General features: G+C 39.4%; 1 protein-coding gene across 8 annotated transcripts in view; it reads right to left on the bottom strand.

Moving 5' to 3' along the window:
* The window catches only part of PCED1B (PC-esterase domain containing 1B), a 145483-nt gene that overhangs the window by 2984 nt on the left and 127739 nt on the right, over positions 1–14760 (bottom strand). For 3 of the 8 annotated variants that reach the window (XR_003047781.1, XR_003047783.1, XR_003047778.1), the window contains exons 4-5: positions 9609–9767; positions 7419–7471 (exon numbers count right to left, since the gene is read on the bottom strand). The exons of 2 other annotated variants lie outside the window; for them this stretch is intronic. The gene's annotated coding sequence lies outside the window, so the exon portion shown is untranslated. Of the gene's footprint in view, positions 1–26; positions 67–7418; positions 7472–9608; positions 9768–14760 lie in introns of those variants that run through there. 3 more of the 8 variants (XR_003047782.1, XR_003047779.1, XR_003047787.1) reach the window with 2 other exon arrangements.

The raw sequence follows: 14760 nt of genomic DNA on the forward strand, positions 1-14760 counted from the left end.
GGTCAGAGATGTGGTCAGAGAGGTTGGGGGATCTCATGTGACATTGGAAAGACTCCGACATTTACTCTGAAAAAAAAAAAAGCCATCATTAGGAGGTTTGTGATCTAACTTAGGTTTGACAAGATCACTCAGGATGATCTGTTGAAAATGCAGTAGTTCCCCATTTATCAGTAGTTTCCCATCCCAAGGTTTCAGCTACCTGTGGTCAGTTGTGGTCTGAAAGTATTAAATGGAAAGTTCCAGAAATAAATAATTGATAAGTGTTAAATTGTGAGCTGTTTTGAGTAGCATGATGAAATCTGCTTTCTCATTCTGTCTTGCCCAGGATGTGAATCATCCCTTTGTCCAGCGTATCCACACTGTATATGCTCCCTGCCTGTCTGTCACTTAGCAGCTGTCTTGGTTATCGGATCAACTGTCACAGTATCACAGTGTTTGTGTTCAAATAACCCTTATTTTACTTAATAATGGTCCCAAATCACAAGAGTAGTGATGCTGGCATTTCGGATATGCCAAAGAGGAGCTGTAAAGTGTTTACTTTAAGTGCAAAGGTAAAAGTTCTTGACTTAAGAAAAAAATATGTATGTTAAGGTTGTTGAGATCTATGATAAGAATGAATCTTCTATCCATGAAATTGTCTAATTTTAATTAAACCTTATCATATGTATGTAATAATAGGAAAAATCATAATATTTATAGGGTTTGGTACTATATGAGGTTTCAGGCACTCATTGAGGCTCTTGGAATGTATCATATCCTCTGTAGGATACATATACTTTAAGGAGATGGGGGTAGAAGCAGAGTGACCTGTCGAGAGGCTATTACAGTAATCCCGGTGCGATGTGATGATGGCTTGGACCACAATGTCGCAGTGGAATTTACATATGTGGCTTGCATTACATTTCTGTTGGACAGAGCTGCTCTAGGCCTCCAGTGAAGAAATTGGCTTTAGATAGGAGGAAGGATAGTTTGTCTAAAATAGAGGGAAAGCTGAGTATAGGGGCAGGAATGATGGTTGGTGAATAGAAGGGGTGGTGGGTGTCTGAAAATTGCTTCAGTTTTCTCAGTGAATGAAGAAGCAAGATAATTTATAAGTCGAATTCAATTAATTTGTGTAGAATTTATTTTGCTATATATAAAGAATTTAAATAGATTCCCCCATAAATAATTGACCATTTTTCCTAGCATCACATACTGAGTAACATTTTACCCCATTGATGGGAGATATCTCCTTTTTAGCAAAATAAATCCCGTGATTTGTTTTTGAGCTGTCTGTTCCATTGATCGGACTAGGCTTGCACCCATCCCATATTGGTTTAATTATTATAGCTATCGAAGGGATTCAGAGCATGCCACCCCAAAATATGCCATTTTAGCATATTGATTATTTTGAGCTGAAGGCACTTGAGAAACAGCAGATGCAGGAAGGGCTCTCTGACCTCCCCCTTTCTACCTAAAAGTAAGTCATAAAATTTCCCAAGGGAATGGTGCCCTTCCTGAGCCAGGAAGAGAAGAATATTCTTATAGAATATTCTCTCTAGAAGTCAACACCAAATAGATGAGTGCAAACTAAAATAACCCTTATCTCCCTTTAGTTTTCCCCATATATTTCTTAGTCACTTTTCCATTTTTCCTGGGCCAAAACCCTTTGTCTTGTCATTTCTTCACAAATTCTCGTTTCTTTGTTTGTTTGGTTTGTTTTTTTAAGTATATAAGCCCTCCGTCCTAACTTATTTTGGTCTCCATTTTCCTTATGAGGACTCCAATGTGCACATAAAAATAGTAAGTAAAATTTATATATATATATTTTTTCCTCAAGTCCAACCACAGAAACCAAGAGAGTAGAGGGAAATTTTTCCTCCCCTACACTATATAATATACTCCATACGTTAGAATCATCCCTACCTTTCTTTCCCTTTCACAAATATTCTTCAACATACTTGCTTGTTATGATTCCAGATGAAATTTTAAGATATCTTGCCAAGTTCCAAAAATAGTAGGGTAGATAGTTTGCCTGGAATAACTCTAAGGATTTAAGTTAATTTGGGAAAAAAGTGACATCTCTACAATATCCTGTTTTGACATTCAGTATCTTAGCACATTTTTCCATTTATTCAAATCATTTTTCTCTCTGTAATTTTATAATTTTCCTCATATAGTTGCTACACATATTTTTCTTTCATGGGATTTTCGATTTGGGGCTTGTTATTGCTATTACAAATGTAGTAATTTTTTTTTTTCTATTACTAATTGGTGAGTTCTATTGTACTGGAAAGCTCTGGAGTTTTGAATATAAAGCTTATATTTACTCTCCACAACCTGTCAGGGACCTACTATGATCAGGGCCATGTGCAAGTGCTAATCTTCACAACAACCATGAGGAAACTGAGATTAATTTATTATTTTAATAGTTTTTCGGTTGATTCCTTCAAGTTTTCTCTCTATGCAATTATATCATCTACACAAAATGATGGCCATGTCTCTATCTTTTCAATATTTTTTTACTTCCTTCCTTTGCCTTGCTTCAGAGCAAACTGAACATAATTTAATTTCTTTTAATGCTCAGGCACATCATTACAGGGATTAACAATGAGAACAAGTTATGTTGTGTTGTTTTACCCCTAACTGAGATTGTTGCCACTATTATTTTCTCAGATATCACATCTGTTTATTAGCCTCTAGCTACTTTACCTCTAGCTACTTCACCTCATCTATTCTGTAGCTTCTAATCTGATAAATAATAATTTTCAACTAACTTCCAGTCTGTGTGGTTGGAGGGTTCCATTGAAAAGTGATATTTACGATAGCCGTTTTAGGTTCAGAGACACTTTCCTGCTTGCTCTAAACAGTTGAGGTCATCAAAAGCCTGTCTTCTGGACAAGGAATGCTCTTGCATGAAGTTTTGTTAAAAAGTCACCACCATGGAAAACATGGAAACATGGATTCCCAGTTCTATTAACTTATGATATTTGTCACTTCTGGCCCTTGGGTCTTGTCTATAAAATGGCTAGGAATAAGATGACAATATTAATATTGTCTGTTTCTATAAATATCAAGTCACAGGTTTCCAAACCTTTTCACATGCATTATTTCACATGCATTATTTCACACGTGTGATCTCCAAACCTTTTCACATGCATTATTTCAGTCGTTTCTTCTAATAACCTTTTAAAGTGATAAAGCTAGGGACTATGCTTCCCATTTTACAGGTGGGAAAACTGAAGTCCAGGAGACTGGGCTGTACAGACTAAGAGAGGTTTCTAGAGTTTAAGCCTGAGCTAGAACTTTGGTCTGGTGTTTTCTAGTTCACTGCTCTTTCCTCTACCTTGTGCTCAGGTGCCTTAGACTCCATTAAAGCATTTTCTTTTAGTATGTTTAGTTAGCTGGTAAACTTATGCCGTTATAGACTTGGGGAGAGTTGCAGGGGGAGATGGAGAACATTGCCCGCTGTCCCCCACCATGGGCACTCTGAACTGGGGTACTCCCAATCTCAGTATAGATCCTCCCCTAAGAGCAAACTAGTTTCTTATTCCCAGGGCCTGGGGTCTGAGAAAGGTGCATGCGAGGAACTGAGGGCCAACTGCAAAGTCAGAGGACAAAGTTTCCAAGACTGTCCTCACTTCTGACACTAACTGCAAGTTGACGGGGTCACAAAACCCCCCTCAGGCTTGGTAATCTCTAGAAAGACTCATAGAACTCAAATGAAAACGGGAATGTTCATAGTTAGGGTTTGTTCCAGGGAAAGTATACAGATTAAGATCAGGCAAAAGAAGAGACAGAGTCCTAGAGGGCTCCAAATGCAGAGTTTCTGTTTGTTTTCCCCCTGGAGAGTCAGAATAATTGACCAACATCAATGCGTGACATCAGTGCGTGACAATACATCCAGAATATTGCCAACCAGGGAAGCTCGCCCAAGCCTCTGTTTGGTTTTTATTGAGGCTCTATTACACAGACATAATTGATTGATCAATTGCCCATGTGGTTGATTCCGTCTCCAGGCCACCGAAGAGCCTGCCTTAAGTCATGTGGTAGATCCTTTTGGTGTGGCCAATCCTCACCCTAAATCCCATTGTCAGAGTATCCACTGCCCCGAAAAGAAGAAAAACACTAGGGATTGCCTCCTAGAAGCTGAGGACAAAGGTCAGACTTCTTTTGCCAGAGGTTAAATAGTCACTCTACTGTGCAGCTGGCATTTCTTTGTTTCCTGTGCAGTTAGAAAGAGAGAGCTCAAGAGCTTCAGCCCAGGAGATCGGACTTTTTAAAGAAAGTGTTTGCTTTGGCTATACCTTAAAGGCACTGCTCTTCAGTTTTCCAAGGGGAAAATGAACTCGCCCCATGATGTAAACAGCCCTTAACCAATCAGTAACACAAACAGAATACTCCAGGAGGCTTCAGTTTTCTAATCAGCAACCTGAATCACGCTGAGGAAATTGCCCTTAATGTGTCATCCAAATTTACGTAGACCTAAATGTTTCATTTAAATGTAAAACAAAGATAACAGAGTATATCCTAGTGAAATGCACCTAGCTTCTAATCATTCTGCTCTTTCCTTGGCACTCAAAATTCAAATCCTGCTGAGAAGTTACCCTATAGCACCTTCCCAGCTAGCAACACTCTCATCAGAGAAAGCCAACTATTTTTGAAATGCATCTTCAGTGCATTTCACATTCAAAGTCAGCCAATGACCGAGAACCTATTTGGCCATAAGCACTAGCTAACTCTGTGGAGAATACAGACGTGAATCAGCAGTGCATCCTGCCCTCCGGGATCTGACAGCCTAGAAAAACAAGGAAACACACACAATAACCCAAGAATAAAGGAAGAGTTGGCATCACGCAGACTTACACAAAGAAAAGAAATGACAAGTTCCTGCCTTAGATCCTGGGACACAGGCCCACACATTGTCCTTTCCAAGGCTGAGCAGTCTTTCTCTGTGACCTAGTCCTGGAATATCTATCTTCCTTTGAAATCGGGCCTCTTTTTGGAAATTCCAGCTTAAAAGCCCAATATGGACCAATTCTATTTATTGGGATGCATTTCCACCAGGAGTCAGGTTTTCTTAGCCATCTCTTTCTTCTTGGCCTCTCTGAGTGTCAATAATGCCTGTGGTGGAAGGATGCAGAAATGAAAGAGGGCTAAGTTTGAAGGAAGCCCTGGAGCTTTCTCAGTTGAGTTGCCACACAGCTGTGTGTGATCTCCTGAAAGTTGTGATAGGCAAAGGAATTCCAGTCTCTGGAAACAAGACTGAGAATCGAGCAGTCGGCAAAGACGCTTCCTTTTCAGCTCGCTTAATGGATGATAAAATTAAGTTTAATAAATTGTTCTATTTATTAAATTCTTCATTGAAATTTCCATATTAGGTGATGTTTTTGAAAAGCCAAGAAGTGGTTTTAATTTTCTGGTAATATGAAATGTGGTTAGGGTAGGAGTTGAGTGAGCCACAAGGAGCTACTGCTAATGTTAAAAACAAGAGACCCAGAAGCCCTGTTTTAGTCCATATGCAAATTGTGGGAAGTCACTGAGCTGCTACCTCAGTTTTCCTATCTATTAAAAGCAATCTATAGCCCAGGCCACCCACCCTACCCCCACATCAATCGTGCTCACAGCCACATCAACTTTCCAATGCCGTAATTTCCATTCAGGCCAGTCTTTGCTCCTAAATGACAGTGTGTTTCCTTTCTACAGCCTCAGTCTAGCTTTCAAGGCTGAGCCCACCTACATGCTCGGCCTCATAAACTGACCCATTCCTACCACCCAACCTCATTTCTCTACACCCCTCAATGTTATGCATTCTCGCCAATGTCAGTGCCCTCCAGTGAAGACCACCAGGAACAGCTCTGCACAGGCCAAGTTGATTACTCTCAGCAGGGAGAACACACCCCATGGGAAGCCATGGGTATCTCAGTACCAAGGTGTTAGAAAGACTGACAAGACTTAGGTTTGTGTTTGCCAATTTGGGGGAGTGTTTAAGGAAGCAGGGCTTTGCTGTGGAATGGATGCTGTCAAGAAGCCAGGTAACTCTATGATTGGTATCCTAAAAATGTTAGGTATTGGGAGGGCAGAGTGGAGGGAGACTAAAGCCATAATTGGTAAAGAACACCTGTCACTCATGAGCTGGAAGAGAAGATGTTTGGTATTGTGTCTTTTGGACAAGGTTCATGTTTTGTCTAAGTTCAGACATGATTATGAAGTGGTCTTGTTTTTATCTTGATCCATCAGGATCACAGAGTGGCCTTGTCTGGTGTTTATGTTCCCCCAAATTGTTTTCCTTCAACAGGAAAACACCAAAGCCTAGTTGTCAGTGCCAGGCCAGCTCAGAGCAACGCCAAGACCAAGCTGTCAGCACCAGGCCAACTCCTAGATGTCATGGGTGCTTTTTTCCTTCTTAGTCTGGAGGGTCTCCTTACTCTCTTCTGACCAAGTCAGGTCATGCCCAACCTCAGAGCTGGGAATAGGGTGAGGCAAGTGAGGTGAGAGGTGCACAAAACTGAAAGAGGCGCTCCCTCTCAGGAACCAGCTGCGCCCTTGTGTGACCCTGACTGGAAGCGCTTCCTTAAAGTCAATGCCCAGCTTCCCTCCATTGCCTCACCTCTGCCCTGCTCTGCCAAATCCTCTGCCCTTTCTCTAACCCTAACCCTCACCCTAACCTTCATTCTAAATCCTACCCAAACCAGATAAAGACATACCGAGACCAGTGATAGTGTTCAAGACGAGCTACCCCAAAATATGGCACTTCAGCATATTGACTATTTTAAGCTGAAGGAGTTTGAAAAAATAGCAGGAGTTGGACATTTCTTCCACTGTCTCCCCTGAAACAGGTCATAAAACCTTCACATGAGACGTGCCCTTCCTATACCTGAAGGAAAGGAACATCTTTATCTCTGAAGACAAAGAGACACAGAACAATCCTAACAAACAGGCCTTGTTGAGTGTTCCCCAGTTAATGCACTTACCTCCTACTCTCTAACCTATCATATTCCTCCATGACTGTCCACCCTTCATCAACCCAGCATAAAAATACTCAGGTCTGTTTCTTTGGGCCTTCGTTTCCTTGTGAAGGCTCCCATGTCACATAAAACTTATACTAAATAAATTAGTACGCTTTTCTCCTATAAATCTGTCTTTGTAAGTTTGGTTTTCAGACCCAGCCAAGGACCCTAGGAGGATCAAGAAAATCTTTTTCCTTCCCTACTTCAAGGACTGCTTTTGCCCTTCTGACCATTAATGCTCTCATGATTATCACCCTATACTAAGTATAACACCTAACAGTTTGCTATTGCTTCATGTAGATTTGTTTGGTTTCTCCAATTGCACTATGGATCTTGGCCTGACTGGGTCTTTCTCGTCATTCATGTCTCATCTTAAATATGCCTCCTGAGAAAGGACTTCCCAGCCCACCCTAACTAAAATACATTCACCTTCAGTCATTCTCTGCCTTTAGCTTGTTATGTTTTCCCTCGTTGATTACTATCTGAAACGATTTTCATGTATTAGGTTATGTATTTAAGCATGCTATTTTTTGTCTTCACCAGCCATACCAATGTTAATTCTATAAAGTTCTATAAAGTATTTTGTCTGTCTCGTTAATCCTTGTGTCCTGGGGCCTTGTCATGTTTATGTTTTCAACAGTCAATATGCATTTGTTGTAAGCACACACATGAGCTATAGTAAGTGTCCTGTGAATATGGGTTGGAGGCATGGCGGGGAGATGTCAGAATAGAACAACAGAATCCTTGCCTTCATACGGTTTACAGCCCAAGTTTAATCTGTACTTGAATGATTGTGGATTAAGAAAACAGGTGTTACGGATTAAAAGCACATGTTAATATATAAATACTGCTAATTGATGCCCTGATTGCTAATCATTTTAGAAGTCTCATGATCTTATTTCAAGTTGCTACATACAATTAATAGATTGTACTTCAGAAAAAGAGAATTTTGAAATTCAGGATTTTCTTGTCTAAGTTTTCCAAATTCATGACGTTTAAAATTACAAATTGGTGAAGATTGTATGCAGAGTTAAATTCTTGATTCAACTCTCTGGATGAAATTTAGGTGATGAGGCTGGAATGAAAATAACGATTGTGCAGGGAGGGAGGGCTGTCAAAATTTTCGTTTGTTTGTTTAGTTTCTCTCTTTTTTATTATCGCCTGTCTGTGTGACTTTTCATGGTTGTTTGTGGTAAGGAAACTTCCGTTTTTATCAGCTGACCCTGACCTCTATACTCATTCAATTCAGCTGCTATTTATAGAGTTCACAACGCCAAACCAGGCAGAAGCCAAACCATGGATGGTCTCTGCTTCTGGAATAAGGCGCCATATCATCTGTGTGCCTCTTTACACTTTGGCCAAATGATTGTTTTGTCCTTTGAATTGTCTGCTTGATGAATTGTTTAGCCTTTGTTGGCATCCAGTATCTGTGAGTGGAAGTTGGTCGCAGGTATTTCTGAGATGTGAAAAACCTTACCTGTGTACTTTGGTTTAAATGGTTCTAGATTGTAATGTACTGAATATGGTTGTTCATTTATACAAAACAATAAAATAGAACTTTCTCTATGCTTAGAAAAAGGTCTAAAAGGCTACCTCTGGGGAAGAAGAAGGATTTGGGAAATGGAGTCAAGGCAGACTTTGGTTTTATCTATACTATTTGAATTTTTCACAGTGAGAATGCATTATATGTTATTTATATAATTAAAATAATTTTAAAAAATAAGTTTAATTGACAGAGAAAATACATAACGAATACCATATTCTCAGATTCTATACCAAGGCTAAAAGGAGAAAATCTCAACTCTCAATGAGATTATACACATTTTCATAAAACACAACCAGAAGAAAAAAATGTTCCTGAAGGTCTTTAGTGATTGCCTTGTAAGAAGCTCTCTGTTCCCAGCAGATGTCTTATTGATGACTCATGGTGGGCAGTTCATTCCCCCAAGCACTCTCAATTTCCTATTAAAAGTCTTTCTGTTTCTTCCTAGTGCTGACTTTCCCTCACTGAGTCTACGCAGCTGTTATCTTGTGCAACTGCCATTTTGTGATTTTTTTTTTCCCTACTGCCACTGATCTGATATTGACAGATCAATTTTCATTATTGTCGGTCACTGCCAACATGTCAGTCATCCTGCCTGTCAAGTCCCTAGCCACACCTAAAGGAACAAGGTGTACCTACAGCTCTTTTGGAGTGACTAGACCCAGTTGGATTTCTAACTCAAGGGCAGTCAAAACCTATAGGCTGGTTTACAACCAATGAGGTATTTGGGCATAAATAGCCTTTCCAAACAAAGGTAGGTTGGCTCCAGCGGTCTGATTCCCAGAGTTGGAATTAAGAAACACTGAGAGAATAGGGCAGTTTGCAGTGAGAGTTGTTCAGAATATGTTAAAGAGGCCTCGAAGTAGAGCGGGGCCATGAGGAGCCGTAAGCAAATTGAAGTTGAGAGGAAGCAGAATAAACGGACACACAGATGATATAAGAAAAGATTACGAGTAAAAGGGAAGCCAGTTGACAGTGTAAGAGAATCAGAGATACCTAGAGAAGCAAACCTGCAGAGAGTAAGTGGGTCACATTAATGGCGGGTGGGCTTCCCGAAGGCCCGTAAACAGCAGCACCTGCGCTTCCAGAATGGTCTTGGCATCTATGCGATTCTCATTCCAGTCTCCTCAAGCCTGGTTCCAATGCCATTCTAGCCTTCCTGGAATCGCATGGTTCTGCCTTTCCTGGGTTCTCTGAGACTTGACTACGAGGTTGACAACACTGTTTCCTCATTTCTGAAAGATATAGCACATTCTTCATTACTTGTGGTGACCTGAGTCTTATTCTTAAAATCAGGAAAGCCTAACTCAAATGGTCAGCTTGCCATGCAGGTGTCCCTTTACCACAGAAGGTAGGATGGACACAACTGAGCAGAGTGGAAAAAGCATAATCTTTGGAGCAGACTGATCTGAGCTGCAGTCCAAGACCTGCCAAGTGTGAGCTGTGACACTTTGGGTAAGTTACTTAACTACCTCTGAACTCAGTCTTTCTACTCTAAATTGCCTCCAGCTCAAGATTGCTATGAGATCCAAGAATGGTTTATATAAGCTACTGGCATGGTGCCTGACGCAGAGTTAGCACTCTATAGAAGTTCATGCCCTTTTTTTCTTCTGTCTGGATACTTCCTGTCTTTCACAATAAAGACAACCCACACATCACAACCCACAACCTTCAGTAGCAGCAGCTATGGTTAAAATTGTCTGCTTCCTGTCTCCCTGGGTTCTACTATTTAATTGTTTTGTGCTCATGCATGTACAAAGTAAAAGTCAACCTAGCTAAAGCTGAAAACATGAATTTTGGGTCGGATTTTAGGCCCATTTCATTTGCTGTCTACTGAGAATTTATTTGAAGAGACTAGTTAAGAAGCTCGCTATAATGCAATCAATTATTCGGGGAGTGGGGTGGGAATAGGGGTTATTTGTTTAATACCTACACCCAGTCAGCATACTATCAACAATATTTATTAAGCTGCTATTATGAGCAAAGTTACTGTCAAGATAGGAGGAACACAACACTGCTTATAATAAAATTGTGGTACAGAGTGATTGAATCACAGGTTTTTTTTGAGTTTTACTTATATAGGATTTGCAAATGTATGCTGATATTTGAACAATGTAATAAACATTATAAGAGTAGTGCTTAAGTCTCTTAACTAGGACTAACTAGGATTTAATCTAAAAAAGACTCCTGTATAGTGCCATAGTGTCTTGCTCCTAGAAAGGGCTTATTAAATATTTATGAACGAGTGACTCAGTAGCTGCTCTAGATGCTACAGGAATCAGCAAACATCTGTAAACATCAGATCTTGCTGAGCTAACCTGGAGTATTACTATGTAGAAAAGTATATGGTGGTACTGTAATTATGATGGTACCAAATTATTCTAAAATCATAAATGCAAGAGGCATCCAAACATATTTTACCTGAGAAACTAATATGCCTATTTTCCCTGCTTAGACCTCTTTTTCCTGCAAGATTACATACTACATTTTTGAAAAAGGATCTGTATAAATCTTTCTGGAGCTGTTCACAATAAATTCTTTATTTTCTAATAACCTCAGAGAAGTAGCTTTCTGTGCCCTGCTGACCTTCTCTCAAAACAAAACAAACAAACAAAAAGAAAACATAGACCAGAAAACTGAGCATCTTCAACAATCTAATTAGGCAATGTGAAATATGGACATTCCAAAAGCACTGTCGATTATTTTTTAGTCATAAAAGACAAGTGCAAGTGTAATTATTCCAACAACTTAAAGATTTATCTTGGGAAAACACAAACCACAGAATCAACAATTCTCTAAGGACAATAAAATGAGAAAAAAATATTCAATGAAAAATCAATGAGAGAATTTGATAGATAATTCACTCTTCCTACCACACACAAATATCCCTGCAAAGTATATGTGAGGTAAGCCAGTATAAATTCAAACTTGAATAAATAACGTTTATTCTCTCAATTAGACAAGATATGACTCTCAGTTAGACAAGATAGAGATAAATCTAGAACCTAAAATAATATTTATTTTCACTGGTAGCACTTGTCATCTGTCATGTAATATAAGCAGGTTTTGTGCCTTTGTCTAGATAGTTGGGCAGAACCTGTTTAAATCAGCAAAAATGTTAATTTATAAAATGAAATGATGGACCGATTTTTCACAGTGAAACTCTTCATATGAGAAGTTCCCCATTAAGGAACAACCCAAAATAGCTTGCTTGCCTAGGTGGCATCAAAATGCCAATACTCAAGGAAAGAAAACATCTCATCAAGAAAAGGTCAAATTAAACTAGGACAATAAGACATGGCATATAATTAACATCTCCTGACTCGACATTTAGTTGTTAGATAAGTATCATTAGACAAGATAACGTATGAAAAAAAGAACATCTTAAAGGGGACGAATCAAAATTACCAAAATTGTTCGAGAAAGAGAATGACTAGACTATGGCCTTTAGGATCCATATCATGAATCTGGTGTCATTACACTGCTACTTTAAATGAAATCCAGTTCTTTCTCATGATTAAATAATGGGATTGGAACGAAGACACAGAGTATTCTCGAATTTCATTTCATTTCATTTTTAAGAAGACATATTTTTAAAGAAGTCATCATCATCATCATCATCATCGTCGTCGCCATTATCATCAAACATTTGAGAAATAATTGTGTGTCTCATAAGAAGAGGGGCCAGAATATCTACGAGCTAGCAGAGTAAGGCTCTCTCCCTGTTTTTCAGTTCCCTGTTCTTTCTTTTCACTGAGGAAAGACCCCTTCTATTCCCTTTGGCAATCTATCCTGAGCCGTCTTAGGTGTGGAATGCTTCCTGTGACCCCTACATGCATAAAGCAATTCCGGGCTTTACGCTTACTCCCTACTTTTCTTAATTTTCCAGGATAGTGCTGAGCCTGCCACAGGCTTTTGATTGACAGAAGTGAAACCAGTCTAACGTTCAGGGTCCTCTCTCATTAGGGATGTCCAGAATCCTCACTATTTCCCCCTGTGTCTGAGGCAATGGTAATGCCATTGTTTCCCTCAAGGATCCATACAATGAACCTTACAGATATTTTTCAGACAAGTCGTCCTGAGTTTTACCCTGAAGTAGCATGGCTGAGCAGAATGTGTATGCCTGTTTATCGTGCTGTCTCCGTGGTTCCCACCTCTTGTGTCCTTGGAGCTTCTTTTGAGCTTAACAGAGTCTCTGTACAGAAAAGATCATTGTGCTTAGACAGATACAGTGCCTGGCATGATGAAGAGCTCTGTGAAAAGTTAGCCTTTACATTTATTCAGATTAATCAGATTAATTATCAGGCTATCATTTTCTAAAATGTAACTGTGCAAAAACTTCACTTCTTTAAAATAACTTTGTCTCTTTATCGTTCTCTTTGATTCAAACTAGACTTGTCTAGTTTAATAGCACCATGACTCACTTGCTTCTTTTCTTTCCTTATCCTTCCACCTTTGCACGTTATGCACAACCACTCCCTTAATCATTAAGCCCTTAGGACATCAGATTCCTGTCAGCATCAAATAGTCTTAGGAACAAAGCCTCAGGTCTGTTGGCCACAGAAACCCAGTTTCAGTCAAACTGAAGATAACATCTTGACCTCTGTTGTGTTTCAACTCCAGACCCATGAAGGCAGAACGACCCTAGAGCCACATCCCCTAGAAACCAGACAGAATGACGCCATGACTGACATCAGGACTTGATATAATGATTACCCACCTCCCACCCTAGGCCTGACCAATCAGTAGAGCCCATGACTCCAACTCCTTTAGCTACTACCATGACTAATGAGTTTTCCTCTACCTAACCTATTCCCTAGAGGCCATCAGGAAGACAGGTCTTTGTGTGCCAGCTCACCTGTGCCATTAACTTAAATGATAAACCTTTCCTTTCTTTGCTGCAAACTCCTGTTCATGTCTCATTTTGCTTTGATGCACGTAGGCAAATGAACCCCCTTTAGTTCAGTAACAAAAACAGCGCTTTAAAGAGATAGCAGAATGAGATAAGTCACAGTTTATGGGGTTTTAGAGTTGCAAAGCATATTTACAATACTAATTATTATCTCCCAAAACTAAAGTTTAGAAAGTCATCCTTTGCCTCCAGATTGCTGGATTTCCCCTACATCAGGCCACTCGGAACACACCCTTTCCTCCTTGGAGTGTTCTCAGTGAACCACCAGTTCATTTCTCTCTGCCTAGGTGTGGTTATTAATTAATCAGTTCAATGATTTGTTAATTTATTTAATACACGCTCCCAAACCCCACTGCTCATTCCAAAAAGAATTTAAAGTAGATCATCATTATTCATGTGAAAAAACAAAGAGATAGTCTTGTTCCTCAACATTTCTTTACAAAGCCCTTTGTCCCCAAGCTGGGCTTCTGCTTCTTATCTCGCTCAACCAAGAAGCAAGGTTTGTTTTTTCTGGAGATGGCCCCACCTTTGTCTCGTAGGGCAGCTTTGAAGTATTTGGTTAGAACAAGAGGAACACACCCTCCTTCCCCTCTAGTGCTTCACTCTGAAAATAAATGGTTTATATATACAGTCATGCACTGCTTAACATGGAGATACATTCTGAGAAATGCATCGTTGGGTGATTTGTGGTTGTGCAAACATCACAGAGTGCACTTACACAAACCCAGATGGTGTAGCCTACTACACACCTAGGCTTTATGGTACAGCCTGTTGCTCCTAGGCTACAAGTTTGTACAACATGTTACTGTACAAAACAACACGAGATTAAATCAAGCACAAGAGACAATAACGCAATCAAGAGACTTGGTGAAAAGGTGAAAGGATTAAGGAGTACCAATTGGCAGTTATGAAATAGTATTGGGCATATAGAGTACAGCATAGAGAATATAGTCGATAATATTGTAATAACTAAGTATGGTGTTAGAGGGTACTAGACTTATTGGAGGAGCATTTCATAAGTTATATAAGTGTCTAACCACTATGCTGTATATTTGAAACTAATATAATGTTGAATGTTAACTGTAATTGAAAAATTTTTAAATACTAAAAAAAAGAGACTTGTAAACACGAGATGTATGAGGCTGCCGCTGGTGTAACACGGCATATCGTTTTATAGCAAATTTTTTTTATAAGTAGAAATAGTACACTCTAAAATAACTATAAAAATACAGTATAGTAAATGCATAAATCAGTAACAGTCATTTATTTTCAAGTATCATGTACTGTACATAATTGTACGGGTCACACTTTTATAT

This window comes from Pteropus alecto, unplaced genomic scaffold, assembly GCF_000325575.1.
Source record: "Pteropus alecto unplaced genomic scaffold, ASM32557v1 scaffold196, whole genome shotgun sequence".
Lineage (NCBI taxonomy): Eukaryota > Metazoa > Chordata > Mammalia > Chiroptera > Pteropodidae > Pteropus > Pteropus alecto.